General features: G+C 36.0%; 1 long non-coding RNA gene across 1 annotated transcript in view; it reads right to left on the bottom strand.

Annotated features, from left to right (window-relative positions):
* Positions 1–21,753, bottom strand: part of LOC123384403 — a 54,265-nt gene that overhangs the window by 10,919 nt on the left and 21,593 nt on the right. Inside the window, exon 2 of the long non-coding RNA XR_006595444.1 lies at positions 6,079–7,153. This is a non-coding gene — a long non-coding RNA (uncharacterized LOC123384403). The remainder of the gene's footprint in view (positions 1–6,078; positions 7,154–21,753) is intronic.

Below are 21,753 nucleotides of genomic sequence, written 5' to 3'. Positions count from 1 at the left end.
GGTTTCCAGGGGATTTAATGGACTGGTACCCTTTTTCTCTCTTCATTTTCCTCTTTTCCCCTTTTTGAAAGTCAAATATTAAAGACTATGAAATTCTAAAGTAACTATATATTCAGAGAAAATTAAAAAGTGGCCACTTATATGCCCAAGGAAAGGCATGGGTTCAGAAAAGACTTGAGAATATCTTAAGTCTACATCTCAGAAAGAGTCTTTGCAAAGAGGCAGCTGATAGCAATAAAAAAAAGATAAACAAAGACAATAACAAAAAAACAGCACACCCTGGGGAAGAGGAAGAATCTGATTCCCAAAATTATCACATTATTAGATTCATATGTCCAGTTTTTAATGATCACAAAGCACACAAAGAACCATGAAAGTATGGTCCCTTCAAAGGAAAAAAAACAGAAACCCTCCCAGGAAAAGAACAAATGGTAGATCTACTAGACAAAAACTTTAAAACAACTGTCTTAAAGATTCCCCAAGTATTAAAGGAAGACATGGAGAAAGTAAAGAAAATAACTTAGGAACAAAATGAAATATCAATAAAGAGATAACAATAAACAGAAAGCTAAAATAAATGTTAGAATGGGAAATTAAAATAACAGAAATAAAAAATTTACTGAAGGTAATCAAAGGCAGCTTTGAACAGAGAGATGAAAGAATCAGCAAACTTGAAGATAGAATGATGGAAATTTTCAGTCTGAGAAACAGAAAGGAAAAGACTGAAAAAAGTGAACAGAAATTAAGGGACCTGTGGGACACAATCAAATGGGCCAACATATGTGTTGTGGGAGTCCTAAAAGGAAAAAGAGAAAGAAAAAGTGGCAGAGAAAATACTTGAAGATATAATGGCTGAAAATGTCCCAAATTTTATGAAAGACATGAATATGAATATTCAAAAAGCTCAATAAACTCAAAGTAAAATGAACTCAGAGAGACAAGATACAGTATAATTAAACTTTTGAAAGACAGAGAGAAACTTCAAAGGAGCAAGAGATAAGGCACTCTTAACATAAAAGGATCTTTAATAATAGTACATTCCTCATCAGAAACTTCAGACACCAGAATGATGTGGGTTAATGTATTCAAACTGCTAAAAGAAAAATACTATCAGCAAGAATCCTATAGCCAGCAAAACTGTCCTTCAAAAGTGAGAAAGAAGTTAAGATATTCCCAGATAAACAAAAGTTGTAAGAATTTGTTTTCATTAGACCTGTCCTACATAATGAAACGAAAGGATACTAGACAGTAACTCAAGCCATAAGAAGAAATAGATAAGATTACATGTTAGGCCACAAAACAAGTCCCAATAAATTTAAGATTGAAATCATATCATGCATCTTTTCTGACCACAACTGCATGAAACTAAAAATGAATCACAATTTAAAAAAACTGGAAAAAATACAAACACTTGGAAGCTAAACCAAATGCTACTGAATAACCAATGGGTTTATGAAGAAATAACCAATGGGTTTATGAGAAATATGGATTATGAAAAATAACCAGTGGGTTTATGAGAAAGAAGCAGTAGCTGGGGGCATCACATTTCCTGATTCCAAACTGTATCACAAAACTATACTGATCAAAACAATATGGTATTGCCAAAGAATTAAAGATAAATGGAAGAGAATAAAGAGCCCAGAAATAAGCCTACATATAAATGGTCAATTAATTTACAGCGAAGAAGCCAAGAATATAATGAGAAAATGATAGTCTTTACAATAAGTATCATTGGGAAAACTGGATAGCCATATGCGAAACAATGAAATTGCACCACTATCTTGCACCATTTACAGAATTCAGATCAAAAGAGATCAAAGACTTGACCATAAGACCTAAAACTATAAAACTCCTAGAAGACAATATACGGGGTAAAGTTCCTTGACATCAGTCTTAGCAATGATTTTTGGATTTGACACCAAAAGCAAAGGCACCATAAGTATAAATAAACACTGGAACTATATCAACCTAAAAGGCTTTTTCACAGCAAAGGAAACAACAAAATAATAAGGCAAACTATAAAATGGGAGAAATTATTTCCAAGTCATAAATTTGCTAAGTGGTTAATATCCTAAATTTATATAATACTCATACAACTTAATACCAAAAAATCCAATTAAATAATGGACAGAGGATATGAATACATTTTTCCAAAGAAGACATATAAATGGACACAGGTATGTGAAAAGGTACTCAACATCCCTAATCAGAGAAATTGCAGATCAAAACCATAATGAAATACCACCTCATACCTGTTAGAATGGCTATCATCAAAAAGACAAGATAACAAGTGTTGGAAAGGATGTGGAGAAAACTATGGTAAAGATGTACACTGTTGGTAGGAATGTAAATTGATGCATCAACTGTGTTACATAATAAGGAGGTTCCTCAAAAATTAAAAATAGAACTACACGTGATCATACAATCCCACATCTGGGTATGTTCCAAAGAAAATGGAAACTGGAAATCTGCACTTCCATGTTGCAGCATTATTCACAATAGCTGAGATATGAAAACAGCTAAGTGTCCATCAGTGGATGAATGCATAAAGAAAATGTGATGGATGGATGGATGGATGGATGGATGGAAACATATATTCATAAACATGTACATATAATAAAATATTATTTAGCCATGAGAAAGAAGGAAATTCTGTCATTTCTGATAACATAAATGGACCTTAAAGTCATTATGTTTGGTAAAATGAGCCTGACAGAAAAAGACACATACTGCATGGTATCACTTAAATGTGAAAATTTTTTTAAAAAGTCAAACTGATAGAGCAGAGGGTAGGAAATTGGTTGGCAGGAGCTGGGGAGTGTTGGAAATAGTGAAAGTTTGGTAAATGGGTACAAACTTTCAACTATAAGATGAATAAGATGAACCTAATGTAAAACATGGTGACTATAGTTGATAACACTGTTTTGTATAACTTAAATTAATTAATAGAACTTAAATGTACTTAAAAAAAGGATAAATATACAAGATGAGGGATGTGTTAATTAGCTGCATGGCAGGAATCCTTTCATAATGTACCTGTATATCAAATTACCACAACATACACTTCAATATCTTACAATTTTTATGTCAATTATACCTGAGTAGAACTGATTTAAAAAGAAAAGAGAATATGGGAACTCTATGGGTTATTTTTGCAGCTCTTCTTTAAATGTAAGATTTTTCTCAATGCAAATAGTTAAATAGCACAGCCCTAAATGGGTCAAAAAAGAAAATATGAGGGAAATTTAAAATACTCTGAGCTGAATGAAATACAACTTACCAAAAATTATAGAATGCAGTGTTTAAAGAAATGCTCATCAGGAAACTTACAGTTATAAATGGCTATAATAAAAAAATTTTAACATAGAAGAAATCAATAACAATTTATTTCCTTCTGTCATAGACTCTAAGTCTAAAGTTCTCTCTTGTCTAGCAAGAGAGCAGGATGCAGGATGAAAAGCGAGAGATGGCTAATGTCTGGGACAATACAAGAGCCCCAAATAAGGGTCCTTGCCCTGTTTTTATTAGGATCAGAAGGCTCACAAACATGGCAATGGATATACATAAAGAGGCAATGAATCTGTGAACATTAACTTGTGGACATGAAGGGAAGGGGGTCTTGAAGATATTCAAGGTTAGGGGTTTGGGTTAATACAAAACAAAATATGGGTGCTGGGCAGTCGAGAGGAAGGTTGTTTACAGCAGACATGAGGCAGCACATCTGTTTATCTTAGCTAGACAGATAGGAGAAATAACCTCAGGGTTAAGAAGGCACCTTTTCTTTTGTTAACCATCTCCGCTCTGGGCTGCTTTGCCTGCAACACAGCAGTCCATAGTCCAATTCACCTAACCTGGCCCTATCCTCCTGTGAAAGCAGCCTTTCTGCTCTAGTACTAAAGTGGGGATGCTTCCACCCTGAATATCTAATCTTGTTTATTTCATATACCTATGTATTGGGCACCTTTGCACCTGTTCCTATTTGGGGCTTTGCCCCTCCCTCTCTATTCTGGGGACTCTGCATCCCCTCTCTATTTTGGGATGCCTTTGCACCACCCTATTCCTGGCGCCTTTGCACCTGCATATTCTTGAGGTGCCTTTGCACCCCCTATTCTTGGGGTGCCAATCTGGTTTACCCAAACTCAGTGTGAGTATATTATGGCTTTGTATCTCTTTATGCCTTGTTAACCCATTGGTATAAGCCTGGGGGACTCCTAAGCTTATCCCCTACATCCTTGTACCTCAGGAAACTGGTAAAAGAACACTATACTAAGTCCAAAAGAAGAAGAAGGAAAAATATAAAGTGCAGAGCAAAACTATGTGAAATAGTGATTAGAAAAACAATAAGGAAAATCAGTAAAATGAAAAGGTAGCTCTTTGAAAATATCAACAAAATCGTTACATCAGTTCTTTAGTTCAACAGACCAAGAAAAAAAGAAAGAGGAGTCATCATGCTAAAATTAGGAATGAAAAGAGGAGACATCACTGTGAATAATTGTATGCCAATAAATTGTATAACACAGGAAAAAGGATAAATCCTTAGAAAGTGCTGAAATTGACTCACGAAATTGAAATTCTGAATAGATCTGTAACAAATAAAGAGACAAGAAATTAAGAATCAAGAAAATTTCTATAAAGAAAAGCCCAAGAGTAGATTCCTTCCCTGGTGAATTATGTCAAACATTTAAAAAATTAATATCAGTCTTTCACAAATTCTTCCAAGATAAAAAAGGAAAGAACAGTTCCCAATTCATCCTATGATGCCCTAATAACAAAGTCAGCCAAAGACAATCATAAGAAAGAAAACTACAGATCAGCATCTCTGATGTAAAAAATCTTCAACAATATACTAGCAACTGTATCACCAGCAATACATAATATATAAAAAGAATTATATACCACATTAATAGCATAACAGACAAAAACCACATGATCATTTCAATAAAGGAAAATTTTTTTCCTTATCTTTTTTCTTTTTTAAAACTTTTATTTAAATTCCAGTTAGTTAATATATAGTGTAATAATAGTTCAGGTGTACAATTTAGTGATTCAATACTTATATACATCACCCAGTGATCATCAAAACAAGTGCACTCCTTGATTTCCGTCACCTATTGCACCCATCCTCCCACCCACCTCCCCTCTGGTGACCATCAGTTTGTTCTCCATAGTTAAAGTCTGTTTCTTTTTTTGCCTCTTTGTTTTCTCCCCCCATGTTCATTTGTTTTGTTTCTTAACTGCTACATATGAATGAAATCATATGGTATTTGCCTTTCTCTAATCGACTTATTTCACTTCACATAATACTCTATAGTTCCATTCATGACATTGCAAATGGCAAGATTTCATTCTTTTTTTGGCTGACTAATTTTCCATTGTATATATACATGCCACATCTTTAATTTGGCTATATAGATAATGCTGCTACAAACATCAGGGTGCACATATACCTTTGAATTAGTCTTTTTGTATTCTTTGGGTAAATACCTAGTAGTGCAATTGCTGGATTTTAAGGTAGGTCTATTTTTAAGTTTTGGAGGAACCTCCATGCTGTTTTCCATAGTGGCTCCACCAGGTTGCATTCCCACAAACAGTACAAGAGACTTCCCCTTCTCCACATCCTCGCCAGCACCTATTGTTTCTTGAGCAGTTAATTTTAGCCATTCTGGCAATTTCCCTGATGATCGGTGATGTTGAGCATCTTTTCATGTGTCTGTGGAGCATCTGGATGTCTTCTTTGGAAAAATATCTATTCATGTCTTTTTTTTTAATTTTTTTTAACGTTTCATTTATTTTTGAGACAGGGAGAGACAGAGCATGAACAGGGGAGGGTCAGAGAGAGGGAGACACAGAATCTGAAACAGGCTCCAGGTTCTGAGCTGTCAGCACAGAGCCCAACGCGGGGCTCGAACTCACGGACCGCGAGATCATGACCTGAGCTGAAGTCGGCCGCTTAACCAACTGAGCCACCCAGGCGCCCCCAAAAATATGTCTATTCACACAGATTGCCACGATATGACTACATACTTAATACCTAAATACCTAAATACTTAATACCTAAATCAAAATCAGGAGACTTACTATTGAAAGTTGACTGAGCTCATGAAAAAAGCCAAGAGTAGAGAGGCATCGACGTGCATTGATTTCTTCATGTATGTCCTTCTTTCATGTGCTGGTGCTCTGCCAAAACCAGAATTTCAATGCATCACTTTCCAGTCTACATCATTGCTCACAAAATAACCACTAACTATATAAAACTTTTGTTTTCATGTAGTAACAATTCTCAGTGATGAATAAAAATAGAAAGTCATTAAAACTTTTCTCCCACACTGTTTATTATACTAAAAACTACGGCTCTGACATCACTAAAATTTCTCTCTCATTTTTTCTTCTTCACCCCCAACCCTCTACTTTACCATCTACTTTCAGAAATCTCTGTAGAAAAAGTCTCAAGGACAATTTGGTGTCCTATTTCAGAGGAAGAATAAAACACTTCCTGCTCCAGAAACATGGGATGAGTTTTATGAAAGTTTTCCAACTAAGAAAGGTGAGAGAATTTAGCTAAGTTTTCTTCTTTTATCAATAATCTTATTTATGCTGGCAAGTGCTGTAGAAAATGTTAGAAATAATATCTGGACACTGTAACATGGGTTTTACCTTCTCTAAAATAAGAGAATTATTGCTGTGGATTATCTCCTATCTTCATAAATCCTTTCAGTGAATTACTGGGATCACGTAGACAGTCAAGACACACTGCCCCATTTTTCTTCTATGTCTTGTGTTGTGTTGGAGTTCTTGGCATGACATGAAAGGTTGATAGAAAGTCAACAAGCAACACTGCATTCTCTACCTCTTCTATGAGGATATGATGGAGGTGAGGGACAGTGTGGCATAGTACAATTTACCATATCTCCAAGGCAGGCTTTGGAAATAATGACATGTTCACTCTTTCAACAAACAGTTATTGACTGCTTGACTATGTGCCATGTTCTTTTTCGCACTGACTGACTCACCACCACCAGGTACTCACCCATGAAGAGACAGGAGAAAATAGTGGCAATTAGGAAATATTGTATATTCATCAACATGTACATGGAATATCATAAAGTCATGAATCAAGGAAGCTCTCATGGAAATTCATGGAATCCTCCCTGGTCTGTGAACACAAAGACTGATTAGTATACATTTAGGTACACCTCTAGTTAGCACATTTCCTTGATCCTCAAAATTCCAAGGCTAGTTTTGCAATAATTGCTTGACATTTTGTTAATACTTACCAGTTTGTGTTTATATAAGAGGAAAAAATATATTTAAAATTACAACTTTAAAAAAATTCTACATCAAGACACAAATAATACCAGCAGCAATATAGCCTAAGAAGAGTGAGAATATTTAATACCAATTTATCTCATGAAGGTCAGTGTTTTGAACCTATCATCACTCTAGTTCCTTTTTTCTATTTATAGTATGCTAATTTGATATACTTCCAAACCTATGCTAATTTGATATACTTCAAAACCTGTTTTTATTTTTATTAATTCCCAATTCTCTTTTAACTTTCTTCTTAGGATCCAAAGTGTAAATTTGAAAAGGTGCTGGAATTCACTGGGAAGTAATCAGATGAAATTCTAGACTAAAGTGACAATCACACCTTCTTTGGTGTAGTGAAGAAGAATCCAATGACAGACAATTCATTAGTTCCACCAAATTCATAAGCCACTCCATTTCTCCACTCGTGTGGAAATGTTTTCACATTTTTCTCATATATTCTAGGTCATCTGGAATTTTACTATTTTCTTCTATAATGATTGAACAAAAGATATCTGACCTTAAAAACATTCAAAGGGGAAAGCCATTTTAAACAGCTGCTGAGTATTGAAGAGGCAGAGGGGAGATGAGGTGAATTAGAAGATAAAATTATGGAAAAAGAGAAAGTTGAGAAAAAGATTCAGGAGTATGAGGGGAGAATTAGAGAACTAAGTGATGCAATCAAACAGAACAATATCTGTATCATAGGAATTCCAGAAAAAGAAGAGAGAGAAAAGAGGGCTGAAGGTGTACTTGACCAAATCATAGCTGAGAACTTCCCTGATCTGGGAAAGGAAACAGGCATTGAAATCCAAGAGGCACAGAGAACTCCCTTCAGATGTAACTTGAATCAATCTTCTGCATGACATATCATAGTGAAACTGGCAAAATACAAGGATAAAGACAAAATTCTGAAAGAAGCTAGGGATAAATGGGCCTTAACATACAAAGGTAGATATACAGGTAGTAGCAGACCTATCTACTGAAACTTGGCAGGTCAGAAAGGAATGGCAGGAAATCTTCAATGTGATGAACAGAAAAAATATGTAGCCAAGAATCCTTTATCCAGCAAGTCTGTCATTCAGAATAGAAGGAGAGATAAAGGTTTTCCCAAACAAACAAAAACTGCAGGAATTCATCACCACCCTACCAGACCTACAAGAGATCCTAAGGGGGACACTGTGAATGAAATGTTGCAAGGACCACAGAGTACCAGAGATATCACTACAAGCAAGAAACCTACAGATATCACAATGACTCTAGCCCATATCTTTCAATAATAACACTGAATGTAAATGAACTAAATGCTGCAATCAAAAGACATAGGGTATGAGAATGGATAAAGAAACAAGACCCATCTATTTGCTGTCTACAAGAGACACATTTTAGACCTGAGGACACCTTCAGATTGAAAGTGAGGGGATGGAGAGCTATCTATCATGTTACTGGAAGTCAAAACAAAGCTGGAGTAGCCATACTTATATCAGACAAACTAGACTTTAAATTAAAGGCTGTAACAAGAGATGAAGAAGGACATTATATCATATTTACAGGGTCTATACATGAAGAAGAGCTAAAAATTATAAATGTCTATGCACCAAATTCAGGAGAACCCAAATATATAAAACAATCACAAACATAAGCAACCTTATTGGTAAGAGGGTGGTAATTGCAGGGGACTTTAATACTCCACTTACAACAATGGATAGATCATCTAGACAGAGAATCAATAAAGAAACAAGGGCCCTGAATGATACATTGGACCAGATGGACATGACACATATATTTAGAACTCTGCATCCCAAAGCAACAGAATATACTTTCTTCTCGAGTACACATGGAAAATTCTCCAATATAGATCACATACTGTGTCACAAAACACCCTTAATAAGTATAAAAGAATTGAGGTCATACCATGCACACTTTCAGACCACAATGCTATGAAACTTGAAATCAACCACAGGAAAAAGTCCATAAATCCTCCAAAAGCATGGAAGTTAAAGAACACCCTACTAAGGAATGAATGGGCCAACCAGGCAATTAGAGAAAAAATTTAAAAATATATGGAAACAAACGAAAATGAAAATACAACAATCCACATGTTTTCGGATGCAGCGAAGGCAGTCCTGAGAGGATAATACATTGCAATCCAGGCCAATCTCAAGAAACAAGAAACATCCCAAATACAAAATCTAACAGCACACTTAAAGGAACTAGAAGGAGAACATCAAAGACACCCCAAAACCAGCAGAAGAAGAGAAATAATAAAGATCAGAGCAGAAATAAATAATATAGAATCAAAAAAAAAAAAACAGTAGAGCAATCAATGAAACCAAGAGTTAGTTTTTTGAAAAAATAAACAAAATTGAGAAACCCCTATCCAGGCTTCTAAAAGGAAAAGGGAGAGGACCCAAAAAGATCATGAATGAAAATGGAATTATTATAACTAATCCCTCAGAAATACAAGCAATTATCAGGGAATACCATGAAAAATTATATGCCAACAAACTGGACAACCTGGAAGAAATGGACAAATTCCTAAACACCCACACACTTCCAAAACTCAAACAGGAAGAAATAGAAAATTTAAACAGACCCATAACTAGTGAAGAAATCTAATCAGTTATCAAAAATCTAACAAATGAGAGTCCAGGACCAAATGGCTTCTCTGGGGAATTCTACCAGACATTTAAAGCAGAGATAATACCTATGCTTCTCAAGCTGTTCCAAAAAATAGAAAGGGACGGAAAACTTCCAGACTCATTCTATGAAGCCAGCATTACTTTGATTCCCAAACCAGACAGAGACCAAGCAAAAAAAGAGAACTACAAGCCAATATCCCTGATGAATATGGATGCAAAAATTCTCAATGAGATACTAGCAAATTGAATTCAACAGCATATAAAAAGAATTATTCACCATGATCAAGTGGGATTCATTCCTGGGATGCAGGGCTGGTTCAATATTTGCAAATCAATCAATGTGATACATCAAATTAATAAAAGAAAAGATAAGAACCATATGAGCCTGTCAATCGATGCAGAAAAAGCATTTGACAAAATACAGCATCCTTTGTTAATAAAAGCCCTCAAGAAAGTTGGGATAGGAGGAACATAGTTAAACATCATAAAAGCCATTTATGAAAAGCCCACAGCCAATATCATCCTCAATGGGGAAGAACTGAAAGCTTTCCCCCTGAGATCAGGAACATGACAGGGATGTCCACTCTCACCGCTGCTGTTTAACATACTGTTGGAAGTTCTAGCATCAGCAATCAGACAACAAAATGAAATCAAAGGCATCAAAATTGTCAAAGATGAAGTCAAACTTTCACGTTTTGCAGATGACATGATACTCTACATGGGAAACCCGACAGACACCACCAAAAGTCTGCTAGAACTGATACATGGATTCAGCAAAGTTGCAGGGTACAAAATTAATGTACAGAAATTGGTTGCATTTTTATAGACCAATAATGAATCAACAGAAAGAGAAATAAAGAAACTGATCCCATTCACAACTGCATCAAGAACCATAAAATACTTAGGAATAAACCTAACCAAAGATATAAAAGATCTGTATGCTGAAAACCATAGAAAGCTTATGAAGGAAATTGAAGAAGACACAAAGAAATGAAAAAACATTCCTGCTCATGGATTGGAAGAATAAATATTGTCAAAATGTCAATACTACCTAAAGCTATCTACACATTCAATGCAATCCCAATCAAAATTGCACCCACATTCTTCTCAAAGCTAGAACAAACAATCCTAAAATTTGTGTGGAAGTACAAAAGACCCTGAATAACCTAAGTAATATTAAAGAAGAAGACCAAAGTGGGAGGCATCACAATCCCAGACTTTAGCCTCTACTACAAGGCTGTAATCATCAAGACACTACGGTATTGGCACAAAAACAGACACATAGACCAATGAAATAGAATAGAGAATCCAGAATTGGACCCACAAATGTATGGCCAACTAATCTTTGACAAAGCAGGAAAGAATATCCAATGGAAAAAAGACAGTCTCTTTAACAAATGGTGCTGGGAGAACTGGACAGCAACATGCGGAAGGATGAAACTAGACCACTTTCTTACACCATTCACAAAAATAAAATCAAAAATGGATGAAGAACCCAAATGTGAGACAGGAAACCATCAAAACCCTAAAGGAGAAAGCAGGAAAAAAACCTCTCTGACCTCAGCCACAGCAATTTCTTACTTGACACATCTCCAAAGGCAAGGGAATTAAAAGCAAAAATGAACTACTGGGACCTTATGAAGATAAAAAGTTTCTGGACTGCAAAGGAAACAGTCAACAAAACTAAAAGGCAACAGACGGAATGGGAAAAGATGTTTGCAAATGACATATCAGACAAAGGGCTAGTATCCAAAATCTATAAAGAATTCACCAAACTCCACACCTGAAAAACAAATAATGCTGTAAGAAATGGGCAGAAAACATGAATAGACACTTCTCTAAAGAAGACATCCAGATGGTCAACAGGCACATGAAAAGATGCTCAATGTCACTCCTCATCAGGGATATACAAATCAAAACTACATTGAGATACCACCTCATGCCAGAGTAGCTAAAATGAACAAATCAGGAGTCTATAGATGTTGGAGAGGATGTGGAGAAAAACGGGAACCCTCTTGCACTGTTGGTAGGAATGCAAATTGGTGCAGCCACTCTGGAAAACAGTGTGGAGGTTCCTCAAAAAATTAAAAATAGATCCACTCTATGACCCAGCAATAGCACTGCTAGGAATTTACCCAAGGGATACAGGAGTGCTGATACATAGGGGCACTTGTACCTGAATGTTTATAGCAGCACTTTCAACAAGAGCCAAATTATGGAAAGAGCCTAAATGTTCATCAACTGATGAATGGATAAAGAAATTGTGGTTTAGATAGACAATGGAATACTACGTGGCAATGAGAAAGAATGAAATATGGCCTTTTGTAGCAACGTGGATGGAATTGGAGAGTATTATGCTAAGTGAAATAAGTCAGGCAGAGAAAGACAGATACCACATGTCTTCACTGTTATGTGGATCCTGAGAAACTTAACAGAAGACCATGGCGGGGGAGGGGGGAAAAAAGTTACAGAGAGGGAGGGAGGCAAACCATAAGAGACTCTTAAATACTGAGAACTGAGGGTTGATGGGGAGTGGGGGAGAGGGGAAAGTGGGTGATGGGCATTGAGGAGGGCACCTGTTGGGATGAGCACTGGGTGTTGTATGGAAACCAATTTGACATTAAATTATATTTAATAATAAAAAAAACAAAATTAAAAATTAAAGAGAAGAAATAACAACTGACAGAACAGAAACGCAAAAGATTGTAAGAGAATATTATGAATACTTATATGCTAACAAATTGGACAACCTAGAAGAAATAGATAAATTCCTAGATACATATAACCTACCAAAACTGAACAGAAAGAAATAGAAAATTGAACAGTCTGATTACCAGCAAAGAAATTGAATCATTAATCAAAAAACTCCCAATAATCAAAAGTGGAAGACCAGATGGCTTCACGGGTGAATTGTACCAAACATTTAAACAGGGGTTAATACTTATTCTTCTCCTACTATCCCAAAAAAATAGAAGAGAAAGAAAAACTTCCAAATTCATTCTATGAGTCCAGGATTACCCCAATACTAAAACTAGATAAAGACACCACTGAAAAAGAAAACTACAGGCCAATATCTCTGATAAACATAGATGCAAAAGTCCTCAACAAAATATTAGCAAATCAAATCCAACAAAACATTTCAAATTTCATTTACCACAATCAAGTAGGATTTATTGTCAGGATGCAATCATACATGGTTCAGTATTTGCAAATCAATGAAGTGATACATCACATCAAAAAAAGAAAAGATATACCATATGAGCATTTCAATAGATGCAGGAAATTCATTTTACAAAGTACAACATCCATTCATAATAAAAACACTCAACAATGTAGGTTTGAAGGGAACATACCTTAACATAATTAAAGGTCTTATATGAAAAACCCACAACTAACCTCATAGTCAATGGGGAAAAACTGAGAGATTTTTCCCTAAAGTCAGCAACAAGACAAGGATGTCCACTCTCACCACTTTTTATTCAACATAGTACTGGAAGTCCTAGCCACAGCCAATCAGCCAAGCAAAAGGCATCCAAATTGTTAAGGAAGAAGCAAAATTTTCACTATTTGTGGACAATATGATGCTTTTCTATGTAAGAAAACCTGAAAGATTCCACCAAGAAACTACTAGAACTGACAAATGAATTCAGTAAGGTCACAGGATACAAAACTAATGTGCAGAAATCTGTTGCATTTCTATACACTAATAATGAAGCAACAGAAAGAAAAATTAAGAAAGCAATCCCATTTACAATTGCACCAAAAATAATAAAATACCTAGGAATAAATTTAACCAAGGATGTGGCAGACCCATATTCTGAAAACTATAAAACAATGACAAAAAAAATTAAAGATGAAAAACGAGTGGAAAGACATACGCTGTTAATGGATCAGAAGCACAAATACTGTTAAAATGTCCCTATTACCCAAACCAATCCACATATTTAATGCACTCCCTATCAAAATACCAATAGCATTTTTCTGTCTCTCTGTCTCTCTCTCAAAACTAAATAAACATTAAAAAAATTTTTTTGAAAGGGGGGGAGGTGCCTGGGTGGCTCAGTCAGTTAAGCATCCATCTTTGACTCAGGTCATGATCTCACAATTTGTGAGTTTAAGCCCCACATTGGGCTCTGTGCTGACAGCTCAAAGGCTGGAGCCTGCTTCAGATTCTGTGTCTCCCTCTCTCTTTGTCCCTTCCTCCCTCTCTTTCTCTCTCTCTCTCTCTCTCTCTCTCTCTCTCTCTCTCTCTCTCCCCCTCTCAAAAATAAATAAACATTTTTAAAAAATCAAAATACCATTATCATTTTTCAGAACTAGAACAAACAAGCCCAAGATTTGTATGGAACCGTAAAGACCCCAAATAGCCAAGACAATCTTGAAAAAGAAGAACAAAACTAGAAGGATCACAATTCTATACATCAAGTTATATCACAAAACATTATAATATTGGCATGAAAACAGAGACATAGATCAATAGAACAAAATAGAGCCCAGAAATAAACCCATAGTTATGTAGGCTATTCATTTTCAACCAATGGGGCGAGAATATACAATGGAAAAAAGACAGTCACTTCAATAAATAGTGTTTGGAAAACTGGACAGCTACATGGAAAAGACGTAAACTGAGGCACTTTCTTACACCATTCCAAAATATAAACTCAAAATGAAAAAATAAAAATAAAAATAAAACCTCAAAATGAATCAGGGACCTAATGTGAGACCTGACACCCTCAAAATCCTAGAAGAGAGCACAGGCAGTGATTACTCTGACATTGGCTATAATATCTTTTTATATATGTTTCCCTAGGCAAGGGAAACAAAAGCAAAAATAAAATATTGAGACTACATCAAAATAAAAAGCCTCTGCACAGCAAAGCAAACAATCAACAAAACTAAAAGACAATCTACCGAATAGGAGAAGATACTTGCAAATGACTTATCTGATAAACAGTATTCAAAATATATAAAGAACTTACACAGCTCAAACCAAGAAAACAATAATCTAATTAAAAATAGGCAGAAGACATAAACAGACATTTCTCCAAATACAGATGGCCAACAGGAACATGAAGAGATGCTCAACATCACTGATCATCTGGGAAATGTAAATCAAAACTACAATGAGATACCACCTCACACCTGTCAAAACAGCTACAATTAAAAACACAAGAAACAACAAGTGTTGGCAAGGATGTGGAGAAAAAGAAACCATCGTGCACTATTGGTGAGAATGCAATTGGTGCAGCCACTGTGGAAGACAGTATGGAGGTTGCTCAAAAAAATAGTACTACCCTATGATCTAGTAATTCCACTACTGGGTATTTACCCAAGGAATATGAAGAAACTAATTCAAAGGAATATATTCACCCCCATGTTTATTGTAGCATTAATTACAAAAGCCAAGTGGAAGCAGCCCAAGTATCCATCCATTGATGAAGAAAGAAGATATGGTTTATGTATATAATGAAATATTCGGTTATAAAAAAAAAGAATGAAATCTTGCCATTTGCAACAACATGGGTGGATCTAGAGAGTATAATGCAAAGTGGAAAACTCCAGTCAGAGAGAGACAAATACCATATGATATCACTCATATGTGGAATTTAAAAAAACAATACAAATGAACAAAGCAAAAAAGAGAAAAACCAAAAAAACAGACTCTTGACTACAGAGAACAAATAGATGGTTACCAGCAGGGAAGTGGGTAAGGAGTTGGGTGAAATATGTGAAGGGGATTAAAAGTACACTTATCTTTATAAGCACTAATATATAGAACTGTTGAATCACTATATTGAACACCTGAAACTAATATCACACTGTATGTTAGCTACACTGGAATTAAATTTTTTTAGGTATTATTCTGGTTGCTGTATGGAAAATAGGAAGTAAGCAGTAAGAGTGAAAGCAATTACATCAGTTTAGAAGGTTATTGTAATAATGGCTTGGACTATTACTGTGTGGCAGTGGAAATTACTAACAGTTGGATTAAGTGTATATTTTGAAGGTGGTGCCAATAGAAGTTGTGGATGGATTAGGTACAAGGAAGGAAAAAAAAACAAATCAAGAACAACTCTAGGTTTGAGAACTGTGAACATGGTGAAATACCCACATCAGTCAGCCTCATATTCTTAGAAGACTTTGTCCCATATTTTATCCCCAGTCCCACATACTGTGCAGAGCACTCAGTGATCACAGCTACCACCTACACTGGACTTCAGGAATGGTGCATGTTCATACCAACATGGACAGTGGTTGTCATCACTGAATTTTGACCTAAAAACTCAAGTATTTCTTCATTCAGTGAAATTTTTCTTCATGGAATCCATTTCCTCACCTGTCTTCATCCAACTTCTATTTACCTTTCAAAGTTCAATTCAAATATCAATCTGTGCCTTCTACTACCACCATCGCCTTGAACTAGGTTAGATCCATACATACATACTCCACTAAACATCCTATAGAGGCAGTTAGTTCCATTGGTTAATATCATAGTTTGGCAAACTTTTTGTATAAAGGTCCAGCGAGGTAGTAAATATTTTAGGCTTTATGGGATATATGTAATCTCTACCACATATTCTCTGTTGTTGTTTTTTTTTGTTTGTTTGTTTTTTACAATTCTTTAAAAATGTAAAAACCATTCTTAGCTCATTGGTCATACAAAAACAGGCCTGGATTTGGCCTGAAGACCACAGTTTGTAAACCCCTAGTAAAAGTATGGTGTCCAGATTGTCTGAATTTAGATCTTTTTTCTGCTACTAGTCAACTCAAGAATAAGACATATCACTCAACCTCTCTGTGCTTTAGTTTCCTGTTGGGAGGCAATTACCCATGGTCTATGTCATTTCTGCACATCTTGTGAGCAGAGGAACTAAATAAATTTTTTCTAGACTACCTTTTTAAGGATATGTGTAAAAAGAACAGCCTTAGAATAAAGTGTCCTTCTGGAGTAAAGAGCATCTTATTTACTGTCTAGTAATGACAACATCTAATGATAATATCTCCCTCTAAGGAAAAGAGCAGGACTTCTTGAGCCCATTACAAAAGATTTGGGTTCTCTGAGCTCTGAGTTCCTCAGCTATAACACAAACCCACTGCATGTGCATCTACCTACGAACATCAAATCCATGCAGCCTGCTTTGCCTGGAGTATTTATTTCTGACCCAGGAGTCTCATATATTTCATCAGTTTCCATGTAACTTGTTAATTTATAAAGTAATATAAAATCTCACATTTTTCATGGTTGTAGACATTTCCCCAGAGATAGTATCCACCTCATAGCATTGTGGAGAACAGTAAATAAGTTAATATATTAAAGTTTGCACTTAAAATGGTACTTGGCATAGAGTTCAAAATTATAAAAATTTCAGATATCATTAATACTGAAACTCTTTGTACTTTATAGCAAATTATCACAATTTGATTATATACACATTTTTTGTCATAATTTGCTTATTGTCTTACCCCTCACCAATCTGTAGGCTCTATGAGGGCAAGTGGAATCTAGTAGACACTTGAAATACTTCTTGAATGAAATAAATAATTATGATCCAGCAATTCAATTTCTGGGTATTATTATAAAAAAGAAACAGAATCACTATCTTGAAAAGATGCCTGCACCCCCATGTTTATTGTACCATTGTTTACAATAGCCACCATGAAAACAATCGAAGTGTCCACTGACTGATGAATTGTATTTTTTAAATGTGATATACATCAGAGTGGCCAAAGTGAACAAATCAGGAGACTATAGATGCTGGAGAGGATGTGGAGAAACGGGAACCCTCTTGCACTGGTGGTGGGAATGCAAATTGGCGCAGTCGCTCTGGAAACAGTGTGGAGGTTTCTCAAAAAATTAAAAATAGACCTACCCTATGACCCAGCAATAGCACTGCTAGGAATTTACCCAAGAGATACAGGAGCACTGATGCATAGGGGCACTTGTACCCCAATGTTTATAGCAGCACTCTCAACAATAGCTAAATTATGGAAAGAGCCTAAATGTCCATCAACTGATGAATGGATAAATAAATTGTGGTTTATATACACAATGGAGTACTATATGGCAACGAGAAAGAATGAAATATGGCCCTTTGCAGCAACATGGATGGAACTGGAGAGTGTTATGCTAAGTGAAATAAGCCATACAGAGAAAGACAGATACCATATGTTTTCACTCTTATGTGGATCCTGAGAAACTTAACAGAAACCCATGGGGGAGTGGAGGGAAAAAAAAAAGAGGTTAGTGTGGGAGAGAGCCAAAGCATAAGAGACTCTTAAAAACTGAGAACAAACTGAGGGTTGATGGGGGGTGGGAGGGAGGGGAGGGTGGGTGATGGGTATTGAGGAGGGCACCTTTTGGGATAAGCACTGGGTGTTGTATGGAAACCAATTTGACAATAAACTTCATATATTGAAAAAAATAATAAAAAATAAAATGTGATATACACATAAACTGGAATATTATTCAGCCTTGAAAAAGAAGGAAATCCTGCCATTTACAATGTCAGGGATGAAACTTGAGGGTATTCTAAGTGAAATAAGTCAGACAGAGAAAGATAAATATTGTATGCTATCACTTATATGCGGAATCAAAAAAAAGAAAAAACTGAACTCATAGACACAGAGAAACAGACTGGTGGTTGTCAGGGGCAAAGATAGAAGGTGGGTACAATGGGTGAAGATGGTCAAAAGATGCAAAAGATGCAGCAATAAGATAAATAAGTCCCAGGGACATAATGTACATCATGGTGACTGTACTTAACTTGCTGTACTGTATATTTGAAATATACTAAGAGAGTAGATCTTAAAAGTTCTCACCACAAGATAAAAAAAACTCTAGGAGATGGTAGATGTTAACTAAATTGATCGTGGGAAACATTTCACAGTATATACGTATATCAAGTCATTATGTTGTGCACCAAAAGTGAATACAATGTTATATGTCAATTATATCTCAATATTTAAAAATTTGTGTTAATAAGAAATGAAAGTGTTTCATTATCCCCCCCAAAAAATGAAACAAATAGTGAATGTTTCCTAACTTGTCTTTCATAATTTTCAACTATTTGTCTTTTGGCACTAAGTTCTAAGGAATTCATTTGCATCATATTTTAGATTGTTATGACTTGCATCATATTTCACAATATTCATATTTTCAGATTACAGCCATGTCTAGTCTACTTATAAACTTATATAAAGTTTTTTTCTTTTGTTTCATTTCAAAGAGCTATTTCTTACTCTCCAATTGTTTCTTTTTCAGAGTAGCCTTTATTTTGTGGGTACAATATCATCTCAATCATTTCTGAAAAAAAAAGAGAATTTAAGTCATCAGTTTCCTCTTTAACTGTTTCCTCAGTATTCATTTATTTACTAGTTTAGTTGTTCTTCTTCACACTATTAACAATGTCTAGTGATTTTTAGTAATCTACCCAGAGTTTATAAATGCAAAGCATCTCTAGCTAGTGTATCAAAATCACTGCATTCTTCTCTTGAGAGCAGAGCCCTGGCCGTGGTGGATGGACACAAAAGTGAAGCCAGGAGAACTGCCTCTCATGCTTCTTGAGGAATTGATTTCATAAGGCAAATCTCTGTGTCCATTTCAGTGGACTCAGATTATGACATCCCACCCTCCAAGGAAGACCCACCCACCCCACTCCACCCCCTGCCACTTATGAAAAACAAGGCTGTCTTCAGCTACTGCCTAGAGAGGGAATGCCCATATGGACACTCTCTGGGCCTGATCCAGCTCCAGCAATCTTGACTTAATGATCCTACCATCTTCCCACAGCCTATTACCCACTGCATCCTTCCAAGCATCTATGACTATTAGCTTGTCCAGTATATTGTTTTTTAGGGTCTTTGCTTCTGCCAGAAATCCAATCCCTTCCTTCACATCTTCCAGAAACCCCTCCTCTGTTGCACCAACAGAATATACATGATTTCTAGTACTGCTGCAGTCACTACTGTTAAACAATGAAGAATTTGGAAAGGACCTTATGTAACTGAGTCAGTCAGCCATCTTGAATCAGAAAGCTGTTCAGCATTTAAACACACTAACATCACTCTTGGTTTAAAAAACACTTAGATTTGACTTTTAAAATAGTTGATTGCATGTACCTTCTCTAATGCTCTCTTCCACTCCCTTCTCATGCTAGGTGTAGTCATGCTTCTGTCCCAAGCAGTCCATCAAAAGTATTATTGTCAAGGTCACCCAGGGACCTTCATGCCACTAATCCAATGGATACTTTTAAGTCTGTATCTCTTGATTTCTCTGTGTCATGTAACAGTGTATAACCATTATCACTTTCCTAAATTGCTCTCATCCCTCAGCTTCCCTAATAACAAATATTCCAGATTTTTCCTTCTACATTTCCAATATTACTTTTTCATTTGCTCTCATCCTCTTTCTCAATGATTCTAAATTCTTCCTTTTTTTTCCCCCTCCACTCACTCCCTGGGTTATCTCTCCCACTCAATTCTCTCTACATGCTGATGTCACTTGGATATGTATATTCAGGCTAAATCTTATTCTAGAGCACATCAAACATTGGACATTTCCAGTGGACATGTCCATTGGACATTTTGTTGGCACTTCAAGTTCAACACACAAAACCAAATTTACCACCTTCCTCCATTAAGTCTATTTTCTCTGGTCTCTTATTTCATCAGTAGCCCACCATGCTTCCAACTGCCAAGGCCAGACACACCCATGTATCATCCTAAACTTCTTCCCTCATTCTCCATAACATATCACCAACACATTAGAGCCTTGATATTTCTTAAATTCTCCCACTTCCTTCCAGTGATGGATATTGCTGGCATTGCTGGTTTCATACCTAGCTACTATGCCAATTCAGGTATCCACCCCTTCTCCATGTAGCCCATGTGCCTCGGGATAAATTGATGTCAACCTCTATTCCAGTAGTTAGCCTGAAGAGAGACAGGGCCTCAGCATCATTCCAAACTTTCAACAGTACGTATGGCAAATGGACACAAGCCTGTATGTACCAGGTACTATTAACCATGACAGATAAAGTAGAAATATCGCTGGAGCTGTTTTTATAATATGTGCCCTTCCAGGTTTGTAAATGGTTGAGGGCAGCAGTTAATTTCCATATATACTTCTGCAACGGTCCTTCTTGTAAATGAGGACTGGGTGCAGAAAATCCCTCACCATGCCCAACAATTGGGCCATTAGTAGTGGTGTTGATAGTTTGATTATGAACACACAATTGTAGATTTTGTAATGAATTTTTAAGGCAAGCTGAGCCCATAAGGCTCTAATCAATGACACTTCCATAGGAAGTATTTAAAAGAACTCACTCCATATCCCCTCTACATGTTTCCCAAGTCACCCATCCATCCCATTCTGACAACATACAAGTAGCACAAGACAGAAGCATTGGAGTAGTGCCATCAATTGTAAGATTGGAGCCAGAGAATGGGCTGATAGTAAGAAAATATGTTTGTGCTGGGTCCTCTTTTTAAAAATAGATAGCTATGCTTGAGGCTTACTTTTGAGGCAGTTGTGAACCATTTTAACATAAGGCATAACGTTGTTCATGAACAGTGGCCCTTACACTAAATTTGAATTCTGTATAGGATATTCCAGTCCCATATAAGGAGGCTGCATTTTGGCAGTAATTGGCTCTATATGCCCATTTTCTTGTCATCCAAGCCCTTTTAATGATTTATAATTCATTTTGGACATAATATTGGTTGCAGCAGGAGAAACATAAGGAACATTAGTATATGCTTCCCATTGACTTAATAGGTCTCTTCCCCCCAGATTAATGGCTCTACC

Source organism: Felis catus, chromosome A3 (assembly GCF_018350175.1).
Source record: "Felis catus isolate Fca126 chromosome A3, F.catus_Fca126_mat1.0, whole genome shotgun sequence".
Classification (NCBI taxonomy): domain Eukaryota; kingdom Metazoa; phylum Chordata; class Mammalia; order Carnivora; family Felidae; genus Felis; species Felis catus.
Note: the sequence above shows the minus strand (reverse complement) of the source record. Positions and strands in the feature narration are given on the sequence as shown.